The sequence below is a fragment of the Protopterus annectens genome, chromosome 17.part0, assembly GCF_019279795.1.
Source record: "Protopterus annectens isolate FY-2018-M chromosome 17.part0, PAN1.0, whole genome shotgun sequence".
Lineage (NCBI taxonomy): Eukaryota > Metazoa > Chordata > Ceratodontiformes > Protopteridae > Protopterus > Protopterus annectens.
The window spans coordinates 35,745,747-35,765,070 of NC_056751.1; the positions used below are offsets into that span (position 1 = coordinate 35,745,747).

Here is a 19,324-nt window from a genome sequence, read left to right on the forward strand (position 1 = left end):
GCACCAAACTCTGAAAGATGCTACTAGTCATTTTCATGCAAATGCTTAGATATAGTGGTGCAGTGTGTTTCACTGAATTGGGTTTCCTTAGTCCCAGATTGTCAAGCCAGACTTGTCGAACAGGGAGAGCTGGGTTTGCCTCTGCAAAATCCATGTTACTTTTGCTGAGTCAGATTTCATGCATTCAGACTTGATGGTTCAGGAATCTATACAACAAGACACACATGCTCAACCCTGACTATGACATGGGTGCTTAGAGTTTGATTGGTGGTCATGGTACTGGAGGAACTGAGTGGGATGAAGGGAGGAATGAAGTGGCAGAAGCCAATAGCCACAAGAAGTCTAAGATCAGAAGGGGGGGTATGCTTGCTTGGAGGCCCATGTGCAGGTGGGATCATCCCTGATGGAGAATGGGGAGGATAGCCTGCTTTCCTGTATGGTAAATTGTATTACATTATAATATCTTTAGCATTTGAACCAATATGTTGACATGTTATTAGTCACAAAAGCTTGGAAAATAGACAAGAAAGGCAGTACAAGATGCCTGACAGATGTGCTTGATTTCATAGAAACATGGGAACAGTCTACAACTCATTGTTCAGTATAGCTCTTTAGCTAGACTATAAAACACAGAAGAAAAGAACTGAAGAGTTTATGAAGTATTAACAGCTGTACATAAATGTACTCATTCATAACCTTGCAGTTGTCTTACCCAGAAATAGCAGGTTGGAGCAAGTTTTGTATTTTTGAGGACAAGGGCAATCAAGGCCTCTCTCATCACTGTTGGAAAAATGCCATAGAGACGAAAGCACAGCTGTAAAATTGCAGTGGTCTCATGGCATCCTGGCAGGATAATAGCTTTGTAGACTTTAGTTCATTTTGTAGATAGTTGGCAGCAAACCGAAGATCAAAGCAGCACCATGATTGACCATTGCTTAACAGCCTTGAATACAGCTTCTTTTCTGATCAGAGTATCTTTAGCCACAAAAAAGCTAATTGTGCCCTCACACAGAGGCAGACATGACTTTCAAGACAGGCTTTCATAGCATGGAATGTCCATTGCAAGATATGGTGTTGCTGATCAGTCTCCCTTGACATGAACATTTCCTTTGTTTTGGGTGATTTCTGATTAACAGAATGTACAATGTGCTTCTAAACTAAGTTTAGCTTCCGGTAGGGAAGCATGTTTCCAGTAGTGCTCCAGCCTTTGCCCAGCCCTGGAGAGAATGTGAACCTCAGGCTCACACTGTGGTTCTGGAACTGAAACAGAGGCTGTGACATAAAGCTTGTTTGATCAGGAACATCAGTAATGGTGAATATGTTGCAGAAGTGGTCTGAGTTCTCAGGACCATCTGTACCATAGCCCAGATGAAGCTGTGTAAGGACAAAACATATGTCAGTACTTGTCCTTTTCACTTACATTTCAGTGCCTTACCAGCTCACAATTGGATGGCCAACCTAGGAGGTGGTGTAAGTGAAAATAGTCCAAAAGGAGGTCAGCCCAAGACACTGTTTCCATCCACAGATCAAAGGTGACCACACCATGCTAAAAGATTAGATTTAGAGTATGTAGTTTTTGAAGATGTTGAGCTTGAACAACCGTGAGCCCTTTGTAATAGAATGTCCTTGGTTTTGTCAAAATATTCATCTTTGACTTTTATATTAAAGTCCTCAGGAATAACCAAGCTAGGATGAGGTATATCTGAGTCCAGAAAAAAAGATCTATGAACTCTTGACACAAAAGAATTCTAGTGGGCAAGTTGGTACATGACAAGGATTCTTTGCTTTTGTATTTATTAAATACTAAAAAGAGTTGGTCAACCCACACTGAATCTGGACAATTTCAAATGAAGATTTAAAACAATAGTCTGCTTCGCAACTGATGGTACCTTAATGCAGGGCAGTAAATTACAGAGAATGGCATCCTCTAAATGTGATATAAATTGTCATCCTGACAGATTTGTTATAATAAATTGCAAGTCAGAATTCTATAACAAGTTGATATAAGACCTAACTTGTTATGGATAGACGTACAGTTAGAATAAAGTACCCTATTCACAGCTGCCTAAAGACCAGCATATCACAGCAGCCTTTATGGTTATCAGTTGCAGACAAGGACGTCCACTTTTTGCAAATGATTTCACTGCTGGAGATTATCAGGCCATGCCAACAGGAATTGATTGATGCCACCAGGAAATTACCAGGGGTATGTGCTACATATGGGCCCTCTACCATCCCCAGCTTCTGTATATCTGACTGTCAGCTCTGATAAAATATTCAGGCAGAAATTCAGAGCAAATGGAATTTGCAGAAAAACAATATGCATCACATATTGCATAAAAGAAGTAGAAGCAAAACTATCCTGAGTTAGGTTTGCAATATAAATACCAGTAATTAAATGCCTAGTTGGGGAGTAAATGCACACTTTTAATAATAACAAATGGATACAGAACAAGTATGCATTATAAATGCTTAGACAAAACCAACTGCCAAGTTTAGATAAACGTTAACTTCAGTTGAGAACAAATCTTTTAAAATGAGTACAGCCACTCATAAAAGGAACATGGAGCTGCATGGGTAAATATTGAAATATGTGATATAGAATTAACAGTAGTAGACAGTGCTATGCAAATTAAATGAAATTAAAATGCAGACACAGGTGTATAACTATTAGATAGCAAATAGGTGGCATAGTGTTGAAGAAAGAATGGTAAAACTTCTTTTGTAACAGTATTGATTGGAGCTGCTAAGGGTATTTGCATAGGTTCATAGCTACGCACTAGGCTGTTGACCTGTGAAGATCTTAAGAAGCCTAGCCTTACATTCCCACAGTAGTTTTTATTCTTTATATTTTGCATATGAATAACCCAGAGGGGGGTAGAATAAGGATATTTTGTGATCTTTATTTGTTGGCTTTCTCCATGCGGGACATGGGTGCTGAACTGTGGTTGGATTTGCAGTTTGCCATCGATTTATCCAAATTATGTTTAAATTGAATAAAATAAGTACTTTGCTCTATGTGGAGTGGAAGACATGGTACTCTCTGCCCTTGCTGGACATGTGCTTACATGCATTCCATAGAAGAGGTATTATCTGTGATACATACTTATTCCTCTAACATGTCCTATTTATGTTTTAAAGGAGACTGAGATCCCTTGTTGGGTGTTCACACTACCATTGCACTCGTGAATGTGTGTTAGGTTTGGGAGGATAAGGTCCTCTTTATGCAAGACAGAGGTTGCCTCTTAATAGCCTGTATGTTACTGAGAAGAGGGGCAAGACTTTGAGATGGCCTTTGTAGTTCTTGTGATTTAGGCTGTTGATTATTTTAATGAAAAAGTGTTGTGTTTGCTCCAGTTTTGACAAGCGTATGAACAGGTTGCTTACCAAATGAGGGCATTATATTCAATGATCAGCCTTATGAGAGTCAAGTACAGTGGAATGGTTTCATCCCTGAACCTGAATGTCATTTCTTTAGATATAAGCTTTGCAAAGAAAATTGACTTCCTTATAAAAGTGGATAAATGGTGATCAGAGGACAGTTCATTGTTGACATAGATTCCCAGATCTCTAACTATGGGATAAACTTTCAGGGGTGATTTGTAAGTGTGATAGTTACAAGTGAAGTTATGTTTGCATAAGGATATGCTTATAAATTTATTGGCATTTAGTTTTAGTCTGTGGTTTTCACTCCAATTATTTGTTTAAGGAAAGCCCAGTTGGAGGATTTTTGTGTGCATTTGACGTTTATGATGGCATGAAGTTTACAGTCACTGCAAACTTGGTCAGCCATAAACACTTCACATTTGCTTTGAACTCCAAGAAGTAAATGCCAAAGGAGAGTGGCCCAATGACTGAACCCTGGGTGCATTGCTGGTGACAGGTCTTTGGAGGAGGAAGAGTTGCCCAGCCTAATTTGCTGGATTCTGTTTGTGAGAGAGTTTGCTATTCAGCATGTTACACAGGGATTTTTATTTTAGCTGGGAGAATTTATCCAAGATACCTGTGTGTGTGGGATAGTGTTGAATGCTTTTTTGAGGTCTAGATATGTGCAGTATATTGATTTGACCTAATACACTGCTTCAGTAACCTTTATTAAATTGACTTTACCCTGTAGTGATGTTTCCTTTTATTACATAGTCTGTTTATACTGGGGTTCCGCCATAGCGGTTTATTTTTAAATTTGGTGTCGTAGTTACTTATGAGGGTTGCAGATGAATCTGTGCAGCTATTTATGTAATAAATTTGGCAGTAAAGGAATCCACATAAGCAGTGAGGTCATCAAGATGGGTTGGGCTTTTAAATTTAGCCATGTCTTCAGACTTAAGGTGAAAGTTACTCATTTGAGGTCTGATTTGACCGGGGGGGGGGGGGTTCAGTTGGTGTGGAGCAAAGCTGCCACATATTGGTAAGGACCAAGTACAAGATTTTATTATCCTGGGTGAGGTGTGGACGAGCTGGTCCAAACAGAGTGCATTGATGAAGTCCAGAAATTTCTGGGCACACATGTTTGAGGATGTACAAGTCTCCCATTTAATGGAGAGGTAGTTGAAATCTCCTTGGAGAATAGTGTTTGGCTTAATGCATAAGGACTATATACTGGTTAGAAAGGAGGTATGGGCTGAGGGGGACACATATGGGGTCCTGTTGTAAGCTATCTTCTTCTTCTTTCGGCTGCTCCCGTTAGGGGTCACCACAGCAGAGCAACTGTTTCCATTTCTTCCTGTCCTCTACATCTTGCTCTGTCACACCAACCACCTGCATGTCCTCTCTCACCACATCCATAAAACTTATCTTAGGTCTTCCTCTTTTCCTGTTACCTGGCAGCTTCATCCTTAGCATCTTTTTCCCAATATACTCTGCATCCCTCCTCAGCACATGTCCAAACCAATGTAATATTGCCTCTCTGGCTTTGTCTCCAAACCTTCCAACCTGGGATGACCCTCTAATATACTTATTCCTAATCCTATCCATCCTCATCACACCCAGTGCAAATCTTAATATCTTCAACTCTGCCACGTCAAGCTCTGACTCCTGCCTTTTTGTCAGTGCCATTGTCTCCAACCCATAAAACAGCTGGTCTCACTACCCTCTTGTAGACCTTCCCTTTCACTCTTACTGGTACTCGTCTGTCACAAATCACTCCTGACACTCTTCTCCACCCACTCCATCCTGCCTGTACTCTTTTCTTCACCTCTCTTTCACACTCACCATTACTCTGAACTGTTGATCCCAAGTACTTAAACTCATCCACCTTCACCACCTCTACTGCCTGCATCCTCACCATTCCTCTATCCTCCCTCTCATTCACACACACATATCCTGTTGTGAGCTATATGATATGATAAGGTAAGGGTCTTTCCTAATAGCTGAATGTGGAGGAGTTCCAGGTCATTATCATGTCTAATAAGTCTGGAGATTACATTTTTTAAGAATATGGAGACCACCACATTTTGGGTTTTTGACTAATGCACTGGGACTGAACATATGGTAGGCATTGAATTCCTGCAGTGGTGGAGAGCTCTTATTGGGCTTGAACTAGTTTTCTGATGATGCATAATGCTTTCCAGAATAAGGAGTATTTTAGGGGGTGGAGTTTTTTTGTTGCGGCTCCTAGAGTTGAGCAGCAATACCTTAATGTTATCTGGATTCTTTTTTGTTATGTTAGAAACTTTAGAAGACTGACATTGCTTAAAAAATGGACTATGGGATGGGGAAGGGTTTAGCCAATGTAAGAAAGCCTTGAATGGGGGGATGCCATTTCATCACAGGTTGATATATATTGTACCCCCTTAGAATGACAACAGAAGTTAGGCCAGTTGTTGAATTCGGTAATCTTTTGTTTGTATTGTGGCATCATTCTTTTTGATGATAGAATGCTGCTAATCAGTAGGTTGATTAGAGCTCTCCTGATGTGAAAACAGAAGCTTTTGAAAGAAACCATCAAAACCCATTTATCTGGGTAAAATTCAGTTACTGGTTAGTCACTACACTTTTTGGATGTCAACAACAAAGACATCTGGAGAAAGTAAGAGAAAATCAAGTAGAAAAGGAGATGAAATAAACTCTGGTGTAGAAGAACTTTACATCTATTCAACAAAATGCAGATAAGGTTTCAGCCTCAGTATAGGAAGATGGGGGAAGGAGTGGTAATATTAATACTAACTGCAAGAGGGGCTCCAGTAGTGATAGTGGAGGAGAAGGATGGTAAGGGTAGATTTGTGGTAATAAGGGGTTATTGGCAGGGAAGGAAGATTCCATTGGCATGTATTTGTATTCTACTTGAAATTACTTCTAAGAAGATTAAGAGAATTACGGGAGAGGTAGTCAGCTTCCAGCAGGTAATATTATATAATTGCATTTTGTCGTGCACTCTGTATATAATATCACAAATGTGTTGTGTTTACTGCTGAGGGGAGACTAAAATAGGTCCAATGGAATCACTACTCAAACCCGATTAACAAATTCAAAATAAATAAAGTAAATAAAAAGTATTGTTCATGGGCTATTTCTGGAACTTGATATGCAATAGTGAAGATGTATTATAGGGACTTAGAATGGAAAATGTAACAAGCAAGGGTACATTTCTGAAGAAATAAATATACGGGAATAGTTGGATTGGAAGATGTGAAATTAGTAGGCAGAAACCTGGACAGAATTTATATATTCTCCTAAGTATAATTGGACGGCATAGGACAGGAGCTATATTTCACATTAGCCTGAGTATTTATTTGACAGTTTTGAAACACATGCAATATGTATTCCAGACCATGCAACAATAAAGACTAAGAAAACAATGTAGGATATTGAAGTAAAAATGAAACATTGGCACTTTCCTACTTCCCTATTTAAAAAGATTTTAAGGAATGAGTAGTGAAAAGGATTCAAGAGCTGCTAGGGAGTATGCACATTTATTCAAAAGGGATAGCTGAGGAGTGGGATACAATGAAATTTAACATATGGTAGAAATGAGAGAGAAAGAGATACGGGAAAGAAGTAATGCAAATTATTTAGAGAGCTTATCAAATGTTAAAGTATGAAGGAGAATTTTATGGAACAAGAATAGGAGCAGTTGACAAGTGCTAAAGGAAAAATAGACTATTCAGATAATATACAAAAAATTTAGAAACATTGCTGTTAAAGCAAGTGTTTTTATAACAATCCCTGAGTACAAAAACTATTAGTACTATATGACTTAGACAACAGAAAATAGAAGGGGAAGTTGACAAGTTTAGGGAGCCTATGACTAGAAAAATAACCAGAGACTCTTTAGAGGTATTAGAGATATTTTGGAAATTTCATGAAAATCTGTATAGGGCTAAGGAATGGGGGAACCAACAAAAGACAGAAATGGAAACATTTATGGAAGACTTAAATATGCCAGTGTTAAAGGAAGATGAGTCTCAAGAATTAATAGCTAAGATGAGAAGGGATGAAATAAAAATGATGATGTATAATCATTCAACAGGGAAATCTCCAGGAACAGATGCTATTGATATGGAAATTTGGAAGTTTGCTGGGAAAATGTGATAAAGATCTGGACAGTTTTATTTAACAATATTTTAAAAGGAGGGACAGTGCCAGCATCTTGGAAGAAGGCTGTGGTGGCTGTACTAATCAAAAACGATGCAGACTCCAACTTCGCATAGACCAGTTTCAATTCTGAACCATAATTATAAAACATTTATGTCTATACTAATTAAGAGAAAGGCTAAGGTGTTGCCAAACCTGATAGATATGGATCAGTGTGGTTTTGTTGAGGGGAGGCAAACATTTGACAATATTAAAAATGGCAATGATTCAAAGGGAAGAGGAGTATAGAGAAGGCATTTATTAGAGTTAGATATGATTTTACTAGTAGGGTAATGACAGTGTTTGCAGATATATGAAGGTTCAGAGGCAAGAATCAAGGTGGGAGGATTCCTCTCTACCAAGTTGGGTTTGAACAAAGAAACCAGGCAGGCAGTACTCCTTTTTTTTATTTACCTTATATTTAGAGCCATCGGCAAATAAAATAGAGACTCAAAAATACAAGGGTTTAACTGTATAATATTTATTTACGGGAGTAGTGCACTGATTAATATTGACTAATTTCAGGCTCAGCCCGGGTAAAATGCAAAACATTTCACAAACAAAAAATACAGAAATGCAAGCAATAACAGAGTAGTTCAGACTAATTGCATAGAAAAAAATGTGTATATACATTCTAGTGAACAAGCACAGTGCAATGTGCAGTCAAGCAGACTGTAATATACGGTATATACATTAGTGTCTAAAGTGGGTCAATGTTCAGTGAATCTTGCGAGAGGAGAAGAGACTCAGAAAGGAGATAGGTTAGGTAGTATGTCTTGTGTTGAAGTAGGAGCATTTGGATGGGATGAAGAAGTGCTTTTTGAGTTATGTTCTGAATTTGAAATAAGTATTGATTTCCTTAATGTTGATGGGAAGAGTTTTTCAAAGAGTAGATGCCTGAGAGGAGAAAGCATGTGCAGTATTGTGGAGTTTGGTTCTAGGGGTAATGAGAGTTGGTGTGGCTTGTAAGTAGTGTCTCAGGTTGTATGAGGAGGTTTTTTCATGAAGTCTAGATGCAAGGGGAATAATTGTATCGAGTTGGAGTAGTTTGTCGAGTTGGGATCCTAAAAGGTAGGTTAGATGTTTGCTTTGTGGATAGCCATTTGTCTTTTTCTAGGGTGAGAGAGTGATGCTCAAAAAGATGTGACTTGCCAATGGCTGCTCTAGCTGGTTGGAATATAAAGGGGAATATCTTTTCAGCCCAGAAGAGGAAGAGAGTTTTAGCTCTCACCTTCCCTATATGGAAATATATGTTTAATGACTAGTCAAGCCATAGTCCTAGGTATTTGAATACGGAGGTTGTCTCTATAGAATGGTTGTGTAGGCCAATATAGAGTTATAACCAAACCAACCAGGTGCATGCACTCAGAGCACCAGTAACCACAGAATGAGTCAAAAATGCTAAGAAAATGAACACCACAACAACACTAACATTTATTCACAAAAAAAATGTTTACAGATTAAGTGCTTTCATCTCTCCACCAGAGACTTCATCAGAATGTATAAGCAGATACATCATTCCTTTCATAGTAAACTTTTAAAAAAATGTTTATTTAAAAAGACAGCAGCCCGTAATAAATACACTAAGCTTAATTAAATCAAAACAGTGTAAATTAAATTACTTTCTTTTCTTTATAATTAATTAAATAAATATAACATTTCATTCATTTCAAAAACTAAAACTAATTCCCTAATTCCCACTTTAACATTTTGTATTTAAATTTAAGATTGGGTTGAATGCAAAATATTCTCTAATTCAGCCTTGCTTGTGGGATTTATTTTAATTTAATTTAAGCTGCCAAAGAAGCTCTTTATATTCCAATAGATTTTCCCATACACTTCCCTGGGGATTCTCTTCTATTTTTTCCACTATCCCAAAACAAAATGTGTTATATTTTTTACATGAATCAGCGTGTTTAGCTAAGTCCTTTATCTGGATGTTATAATTGTGTTCATATATCCTCTTCCTCTCTCTCTTCTTTTTCTTTTTTTTGGGCATTTAAGAAATATACCAGGCCCAGCACTACATAGACAATCTTCAGAGTATTAGAATTTCTTTTTCTATTATTTAGTGGAACCCATTGAATTATTTAATGAATTGGATTTTAAATCCTAGTGGCACTGCTTACAAGACCCACATTTGGCAGCCCCGTGTTTGTTTCTGTCATTCACTTTTGTCCCTTAGGTCTCTCTAATAATCTCTTAAAATGACATGCTGTTTTAAAAATAAACAGTAACTCAGTCCCTAATGTTTTAAAAATTAATATTAATGCCTTTGCCTTATGTTTAATTTTTTCCACTGATGATATATATAATACTGTTAATGCAAAATCATTATACTGTGTACTGCACACACCACCAAATTTAAAAGTAACATTTGACCAAAAGGCAGGTAACCCCACCTAACCCTTTCCTAACCACTTCTCATTAATTCATTCAAAATTTCCTCTCTCATTCATTCAAAATTTCCTTGAGCATTTTGTCTACTGCCCCCAGTCACTCCAAATACTACTGCAATTTAGTCACCTCAACCTGGAAATCTTTAAGGATGCTTTCATGACTAATTTCCTCTTAATTTGCTCCTCATTCAGGTTCCTCTTTAAAAGTCAAATAAGAAGCTGCATTCAACAAATGTAAAGTTATTTTTAAAAGAAATTTTTGTTGTTTTTTTGACTAAATCAATCTAATTATGCATGCCTACTATATCAATCTAAATAATTCATACCTTTGTTATCAAAACTTTAAATAAATTTCAAAAATCAACAGAACTATACATATAGTTACTACGTGATTAATCATTGTCATCTAAAATCCCAGAAAATAAAATATCATCAAAAAAAAACTAATATACCTTACAATATTTTTTAAAAAAAATTAAAAAACTAAATTGGTTTTTCAGCGCAACTAAAAAAAAAAACTTATATAGCTTAAAACAGTCAACTCTTTTGAAAAATGTGTCATCTCACAGCAAGAGGTTCTCTGGTTTGATTCATGGCTGGAGTGCCTTCTGTGCAGAGTCTCTCTGTGCTCCCAAAGTGTGCTTCCTGTTTTGCATCACTTCTCTTTCCTCCAGTTCATTCAGTTTTGGCTTCTGGAGCATTTCTCCCTGTTTCCCCATTCCATCACATTCTCTGTCACAAACTTGGAGTGAGACTTTCAAATGTCCTAAATAAATAAAACCCTTCCTTCTTAAAAAATAAAATATTAAAATAACCTTTAAAAAAAAAAATAAATAAATAAAAAAATATGAAAAATGAAAAAAAACAATCCATTAAAAATTCACAGTCATCTGAATCTTGCCTAAATAACTAACTTAAAAATACATTGGCAGTTGTGAATGACACTGGTTGTCAACAAAAACAAACTACCTTTTCAGTGCCAAAAAATCAAAAGATGTGTCATAGGTTCCCTAACCATTTTGCCAAAATGCATTGAAATCAACCAATTCTTTTATCAAAATCATTGATAAAATTTTATTTGAGAAAAAAATAAATATTTGGGCTTATAAATATTTGGATATTTAATATCTTTGGAATATGCCAGTACAATGGTGGGTATGTTAAAGTAAGGTGTGTGTATGTGAGTGTTAAACAAACTTTTCCTTTCGGTTCTGTCATTAACTTTTTTTCTGACATCAAAATATTGTTTCTAGTTTTCCAAATGTATCCTTTAAACTCAATGAAAAATTCCAACTCTTAAAAGGTTTCAGCTACTTTAAAATGCCTCCCACAATGAAAAAAAATTTAAAAAATGTAAAAAAAAAATTAAGGTTAAACATCAAACAATGGCTGTAATTGAAAAAGGATTTTTCCTTTTCACCTAATTTCCATCATTTTAAGTAAAATGATTTATTTGTTTGTCATTTCCTTTTTTGGTCCCATCTGCCCAATGAAATTGGTCTGTGAAACAGACTCACCCCATCTGTTGTCTACTGGTCTCTGGAAATTGTGGTTCTAAATTCAAATTCTGTGAATCTCTGTTCAAATTACATTAATGTTCATATTAAATTTAATTAAAATCTTATCTTAAATGTCCATATACATATCTCATAAAATACCAACTAATATCTACTCAATAACCAAAGAACTATAGAAAAATAAATAGCTTAAGAAAGAATGACTAACTTGATAGATATTTTATAAGTTAGTTTATTTGATTATTTAACCATATAAACCTGTTTATAATATTATTATACTTTTATTTATCTATTGTTCTATTATATTTCTTTCATTTTTATTTTATAATTTAGTTTCTTCTTTGATTCCTTTAAGTATGCAATATGCAATGTCCATTTGTAAACTCTTAATCCTAAACATTTTTTTCGAAGTCTGTAGAGAGATCTAAGGGGGGCAAAAGTGAATGGCAGAAACAAAGAGGGGGGCTACCAAATGAGGGTCTTAAAAGCAGTGCCACTATATTTTGAAAAGAGAGTCCAATAGAATAAATAATTCTGTAGGTTCCACTTTGATATTACATAAAGGGAATCATTCCACTGCCTGTGTTGCATATTTAGCTAAATGTTCTGGATGTTCATGTTTTTACACCAGAAATACAGATAGATCCCTGAGGAAGAGGATCTATGAACACAGCTTTGACAGTCAGAAAAGGAATTTTAATAAGCCAAACATGCTGATTCATGTAAAAAATAGAATACATTTTTTTGGGATAATGACAAACGTAGAAAAGAATCCCCAGGGAGGAAATGGGAAAATATCTTGGAAAATATAAAGAGCTTCTTTGGCAGCTTAGATTAAATTTACTGTAAAAAGAAATTACATATTTGGTTATACATTCTGATGAAGGCTCCAGTGGAAAAATGAAAGTGCTTAATCTTTAAAAATGTTTTGTGAATAAACATGGTTAGTGTTGTTGTGGTGTTCGTTTTCTTTGCTTTTTGGATTCATTCTGTAGTTAGAGTTAAGTGCTTGATTAATTTTCTGTGGAGTTCCAAAAGCATAGTTTTGTTCTTGGTAGAGTTCCAAAATAGTTTGTGGTTTATGAGCCATTGATGGAGCTCGTGTAAGTCTGACTGAAGTTGGCATTAAATGTTGGTGTGAGAGTGACCTGATATGACTATGTCATATAGGATACATGCGAGATGGGGGGGTCACCAGCATGTTTGTTAGTGAATATGGAGAAGAGAAGGGGAGCAAAATTGGATCCTTGTGGTACACTGTTGGTAAAAGCTGTAAATTCTGATTGGGAATATCCAACTTTAACTCTGAAAAGTCTGTAATTGAGGAAGTCTTTAAACCAGGGTGTGTCAGTTTTGTAGAGGAGTCAGGGGTGATTATTGTGCCATCTTTTGCATTTATGGTTAAGGTAAACAGTGTGGACCTTTGTGTTGAAGAGAATAACAGCATTTTAGTTTTTTGGGGATTTAGCAACAATCAATGTTTGGAGAGCCAGGTTTCTATAGTATTAAAGGTGGATTGGGTAACATACCTTAATTCTGAGGGAGATGTGGCTGAGCAAATCAGGGTGGAATCATCAGCGTATTGGATACAGCTAACATTCGGGATGACTGTATGTAGGTTGCTTGTAAAGATGGAAAACAGTAGGGGTCCTAATATGGAGCCTTGTGGCACTCCAAGGGTGTTAGGTAATAGGTTGGAGAGCTTGTTCTGCCAGAGGACAGTGGGCTGCCTCCCACTAAGGTAAGATTTTGAATGGCACTGGTGTTTAGAAAGATTGCAGGGTGTGAATCAAAAGTTGGTGATCCACCATGTCAAATGCCTTTGAAAAATCCAAGAAGAGGGATGAGGATATTTGATTATTGTTACAATTAATATTAATGGTATTGGTGAATGCTAGTAGGGCTGTGGTTGTGCTGTGGTGTGGACGGAAGCCATGTTAGGTATCGGCCATGAGGTGATTCTGAACTGAGTGGTGCATGAGTTGTTTGTGTATATATTTTTCCATAATCTTAGCTAGTGGAGAAAGTATAGCTATCGGTCTGTACTTGGAGAATTCAGTGGAGCAACCTCCTTTATGTAGTGGGATTACATAGGATGTTTTCCAAATGGTGAGAATTTTTGCCTCTGCTATGGTGTGGTTAATTAGTATAGATACTGGATAGGCTATGGCATCAGCTGATTTTTGAAGGTACTCAGCAGGGAGTTGATCAGCTGAGAGTGTGGTGGGTTTTAATTTTTTGAGCAAGGTATGGATAAGTGATGTGGACACTGGTTGGAAGCTGAATGAGAATAGGTTTATAGGGGTGGTACTATCAGGGCCAGGGGAGATGAGAGGTAGTTGGCTAGCTAGGGCTTGAATTGTCTCTGTAAAGAAATGGTTAAAACTGTCTGAGACATCCTCAAGAGATTTATCAATGGTAGCAATGGGAATAGGGGTAGACATTTTTCCAGGATGGAGTAAATTATTCAGACCTGCCCAAAACTTCTGAGGATTGTTCTGGTTTGCTGTCTGTAAATTACAGTAGTATTATTTTTTTGTCTTGTAGAATGGATTTTTTAGTCTCATTCCTAGCTTGCCTGTATTTAACATGATTGCAGGGGTCTTTAGTGGAGCGCCACAGAGCCCAGATTTTGTTTCTGCTGGAAATTTGTAGTCTAGATTCTTTAGACAGCCATGGGGCAGTTTTTGCCTTTGTTTGCTTAGAACAGGCAGGTGCATGCAAGTCAAGGATATCAAGAAATATATTCTTAAAATATGCAACTGCCTCTTCTAAGGGGAGGTGTTTTAACATAGACCAGTTATAGGAGTAAAGTTCCTGTTTGAATTTGACAGGGTCAAAGTTTACTTTGTTTCTGACTTTCCTGAGTAAGGATTGATGAGGAATAATGGCTTTTTGCTTAACTATATAAGTAAGAAGGTGATCACTCAGATTGTCGGGGAGAGTACCAGCAGTGTACAGTTGGGGGTTAATATTTACAAGTACCCAGTCTAGTATGCTTTTTTATGTTTGGGATTACCTAGCCTGTTTGGGGTGGTTATGATTTGAGTAAATGCATGCAGGTTGATGTGGGTGGTAGGGGATTCTGAGGAACAGGTGGCCCAGTCTATGTTAAAGTCACCAAGTAATAGGATTTCTTGAAGGTAATGACATGAAATCCAGTGTAGGGTATCTACGAGTTTGGCTGTATTATTACCGGGGGGAATATACATACATATAATGTTGATGCATTTACTTTTGTTAATTTGCAATTTAGTGGCCAGGATTTTTGAGTTATTTATTTGAGGTGGTTGATTAACATCTATGGTCACATTCAATGCAGATTTATAAAGTATAGCTACCCCACCCCCCTTCCTGGAAGCACGGTCTAGCCTGTGAATGTTAGACCCAGGTGGTAACACTTCATTATTAGTTGTGGTAGGTTTTAACCAGGTCTCAGATAGACAGAGAATCTCAGGGGAGTAGACAGCCAGGAGTGCATGCAGTTCATGTACCTTATTATTGATGCTTCTAATATTGAGATGACAGGCCAGGAGAGAGTTGGTATGTCTACTAATTGTTGTTTTGTGGCTTAGGTGGCAGATAGAGGGGGTATATATATCAGAGGTGGATGGGCCAGGGTTGGGATGAATGTCACCACCAAGTATAAGACTAGGGCTATACTTAGTGATAAGTTTCAGGAGTTTGTTTAAAAGTTTGTAATATTGTTTGGATTGTTTAGATAGTTTATCTGGAGCTTGTGTGCCTGGAGTTCGTATGTTGAAAGAGTGAGCAAGGCTTAGAGTTGGACCCATATTGATTAGTATGGCTAAAGGTGGGCTGTTTTACATCTGGTGTGATAGTATGGCCATTTGGGTACTGATAATCAATAAGCATCTGGTTTTCATACAAGATGATTACATAAGTAGCCAGCAGTATGGGTATTAGAGAATAGTGTAACATTATGAGAGAAGGAGTGTATTTAGAAGCAAAGATGGCAAATACAAAGACAATTACAGCATACAATAGTTCCATCAGAGTTTAAGTCTTGGCATAATAAAGTCCAAATCTTAGTTACAAATATATACAGAGTTAAGTCACAAACTGTACAGTAAAAAGAACAATATTAAGTCTTGGCATTACAATATACAAAATATGTTACATTATAAAGGAGAGTTTAGCTGTGGTAACAAAGGTATGCTTTACACAAAGCATTAAGCAGTAAAGGGCAGTAGTAATTAAACAAGGTATTTGTCAACTGAATGACAAGACATTTGAGTTTCAGACTTCATATCCTCCAGAAAATTCATGGCAACACAAAACCTTTTACTGTAGCAACTTTCCAACTTCATAAGACCACATGGCAATTCTAATGCTGTATAAGGCAAAATAATTTTCCCTTGTAGCAAAGCGTTCAAAAAATGTAAATGCCTTGATTGTAAACCATAATAGCTGTATGTATATGTCTCATGAAAGGCAACCAGAAATAGTATTAGAAGGTGAACAATATAAAGTTATAAATCATGTCCCAAAAAGAATGGTGCCATGACCATATTATATTAATAATGGGAAAAATCCTTGTGGTGTGAAAAGTGTCCAATGAATCTCCTGGAAATAAAGGTGAAACCCAGACCGCTAGGCTTCAATGAAATATTAACAAGATATAACCAAATAAAGGCAAATGCAATCAGCCTAAAATGCCCAATGATGGTTAATAGCTATCATGGTGAAATTACTGTTTACACTAATAAATATCAGCCAATAATAGGGCATAGATTAGTTCTGAATATGCGAAACACAAAATTATATAGCATCCCACAATACCTGTTAATAATCCAAAACAACACAGTAAATGTCCAGTGCTGATTTATTACTGTTTTTAATTCAATTTACTGGTTGTACTAAAACATACCAGCAGATAGTAAGACATAGAAAAGTTTGATTGCTGAAGAAACCAAAAATTATTAGCGTCTGACAGTACCTGTAAATAATCCGAAGGAACACAAATGGAAGTCACCACTCAGTCAACATAAGATAATGCCGTCCGCAACCCAAGCTGTAAAAAATTCCACTGCAAAAAAAAATAACCAAAAAAGGGCAGAAATCACTTTATTCCAAAGTTCAGGGACTATTCAAATAGAAAATCCAATGACTGACCTTAGTCGCTGCCGCTGGTTCCGTTGTCTCCTTGTGAATCTGCTCCTGAACTGAGCCCAAAGATGGAACTGTGTCTTCCAACCTTCAATCAGGTAGACGTTCGTCGCTACCTAACTGATTGTTACCCTGCTTGCCAAGGACTGATTAGTTCTCTGGACACTGGAAGAACAGCTAGACATAGTGGGCATGAACGGCTAGCATAAGCTCACCCAATACTAGAAGCAGGAAAGCTTAATAAACGTACATAGCACAAACAGAAAATTACAGACCAAACTGAAAAAATGTTGAAAATGGAGAGGGGATCACAAAATAAGGAGGGAGTAGGATTGTAGATGCAGGCACTTAAGAAGAACACACAAAAAAAAACCATGTAGAATATTATACATAAGAAAATATTTTGAGAAGTAAGCCAACATAGGAACAGAGAAAAGAGATGTTTACCACTGGAGATGACTGTAAGTAGGGACACATAAAATAGGCAAGAGGGACCTGTAATATATTGGAGAAAATTAGCAAAGGAACCAATGTATTGGGAGCAAATAATTAGGGAAAAAGAAAATCAGTGAGTGTGATGAAGCCAGACAGAAGTTTGGACTGTGAGTTGGAAGACTCTTCATGGATTGATAACAGAGTAAAAGCATAGAGAAAAGGATCTGAAAGTATTAAATGAAAGACCAGCTCTGGTTGAGTTTATAGTTGAATATGAAATGGAAACAGTGGTACAAAAAGGAATAATTAGTAGGGCATATACAGTTGTTGTGTCTTTTGGCTTTTCCCGGTTAGGGGTCGCCACAGTGGAACTCCGGTCCGCTAATGATTGGCAGTAGATTTTTACGTGCTGAGTTGCCAGCTGTGACGCACAACCTTCAATGAAGGTACGCCCATTCACGCATGTCTCCACACAGAAGACGCTCTAGCTGAGAATCGAACAGGACGTCTTACTGTGAGGCAACAACGCTACCGCAGCACCACCACTGCAGTTACTATAAGAATCAATCAGCTGAGGTTAGAAAAGACTCCAAGAAACAATGGGAATGTATTTGTATGGCTCCTGAGTATGCAGCAAAAGTTTAAGAATTTTAAAAGGAAGTGTTTCCATTGGTAACTTTTATACTCCAAGTAGATTACAGACAGTTTTTTCTACAGGTAGATACCAATTATATGAGATGTGATAGGAAAGAGAGGGGTTTCTGAAAACGTTTTTTTTTTTGGGGAGGGGGCTGCAACAAGTTGATATAGTTTACAAATTTCCTACAGGGTACCTTGTCAGAAATGTCGGTGGAGTAAATTAGTTTAACTGAAGAAATTAGTATTTTGATCTGGGTTATACAAACTGAATTGCCTAGACACACAGTAAGGCCCTTCTATGTTTAATGCTGTTGGCTGACAGAAGCAGTTACTAGGAAATGAAAATCAAAAACAAAACAACTGTAACAGAATTGTTGAATGTTATAAAGGAGGTAGTAGAACTGAAGGTAGGATTTTCAGAATAAGGAAAGAGTAAAATAAACAGACATAAATGGAGTTTGTGGGAATCATACATGCACAAAAATGTTCAGGAAAAGTGATATTTCAGGGAAAGTAAGACTTAAGCAATTTGTAATGTTAATTAAATAATTGCTTTTTAAACATCTTTATTAAATTATCACTCAAGACAAACCTACATTAACAGGAAAGAAGACAACCCATTTTAACATTTTCTCCATTTACATACATTATACATCACATATATTTTCTTTAAACTTCATCCTCTTCCTTCTTTTCCTCCATATCATTATTCTGCATGTACAACCAATGTGCACCAAACAATAAATAAGCACTTTCATTTATTAATTGTAAACTTCATCAGATACAACACAGCATTTGAATTCCATTTAAATAACAGAGGGTACTAGGTCATATGAAGGGTACTAGGTCATATGATTCTGGGTACTAGGTCACATGATTATGGAGCCTCCAAGCAAAGGAGTAAATTTAAAGTGATAAAACCACTAACAAAATGCAGGTAAAATTTCAGGTTCAAAAACTCTCTCTCCTATGTCTTCAGTTTTTAATAAGCATGAAATAGAAATAAAATCATTAAGCCCTGCAGGCTATCTACATTTAATAGGAGTTGCCAGTACAACTCACATTTCTCCAAAAGTAGCTGCCAAGAACCACGGTGCAAATCAGTTGGCACCCTCTCTATAACAACAAATTTAAACATAGGATCAGGAAAACTTCTGATGTGTTTAGCCAAAGCATTACTTTCATTTTTGTTTTTATGCCATTGTTATGTTCAGATATGATCTTTGAAACGGTGTTCAGTCTTGCCTATGTAAAAGGCTGAACAGCAATATTCATCAAAACAGCATGAACAACACCCCTAGTAGAGCAGTTGCAGGTTTCTTTCATCTCAAACTTAAAACCATTTACTACAAACTGCTCACAAGGGATAGTAAATACACACATCAAACAACCCCACACTTAACCATTCTAAAATTGGTGAACACATTTTTCCTACTAATAGTACCAAAATGCTCAACCAAATTCTTAAAATTCTGTCCTTTTTTTAAAATAATATGGGGTTTATCACTCACTTTACCACTGTCTGGCTGTCACCTCTTAAGATAGCCCAGTTTTTGCAAAGAACCGTGCCAGTTTCCTCCAGTGAATTCTAGCCTTCTCTTGCATAATTTTTGTACCCTACTTTCTCATCCC

At 36.8% G+C, this 19,324-nt stretch overlaps 1 protein-coding gene across 1 annotated transcript in view; it reads left to right on the forward strand.

The window, feature by feature from the left end:
* Window positions 1-19,324, forward strand: part of CDS1 (CDP-diacylglycerol synthase 1) — a 1,285,468-nt gene that overhangs the window by 1,088,605 nt on the left and 177,539 nt on the right. The window lies entirely within an intron of this gene.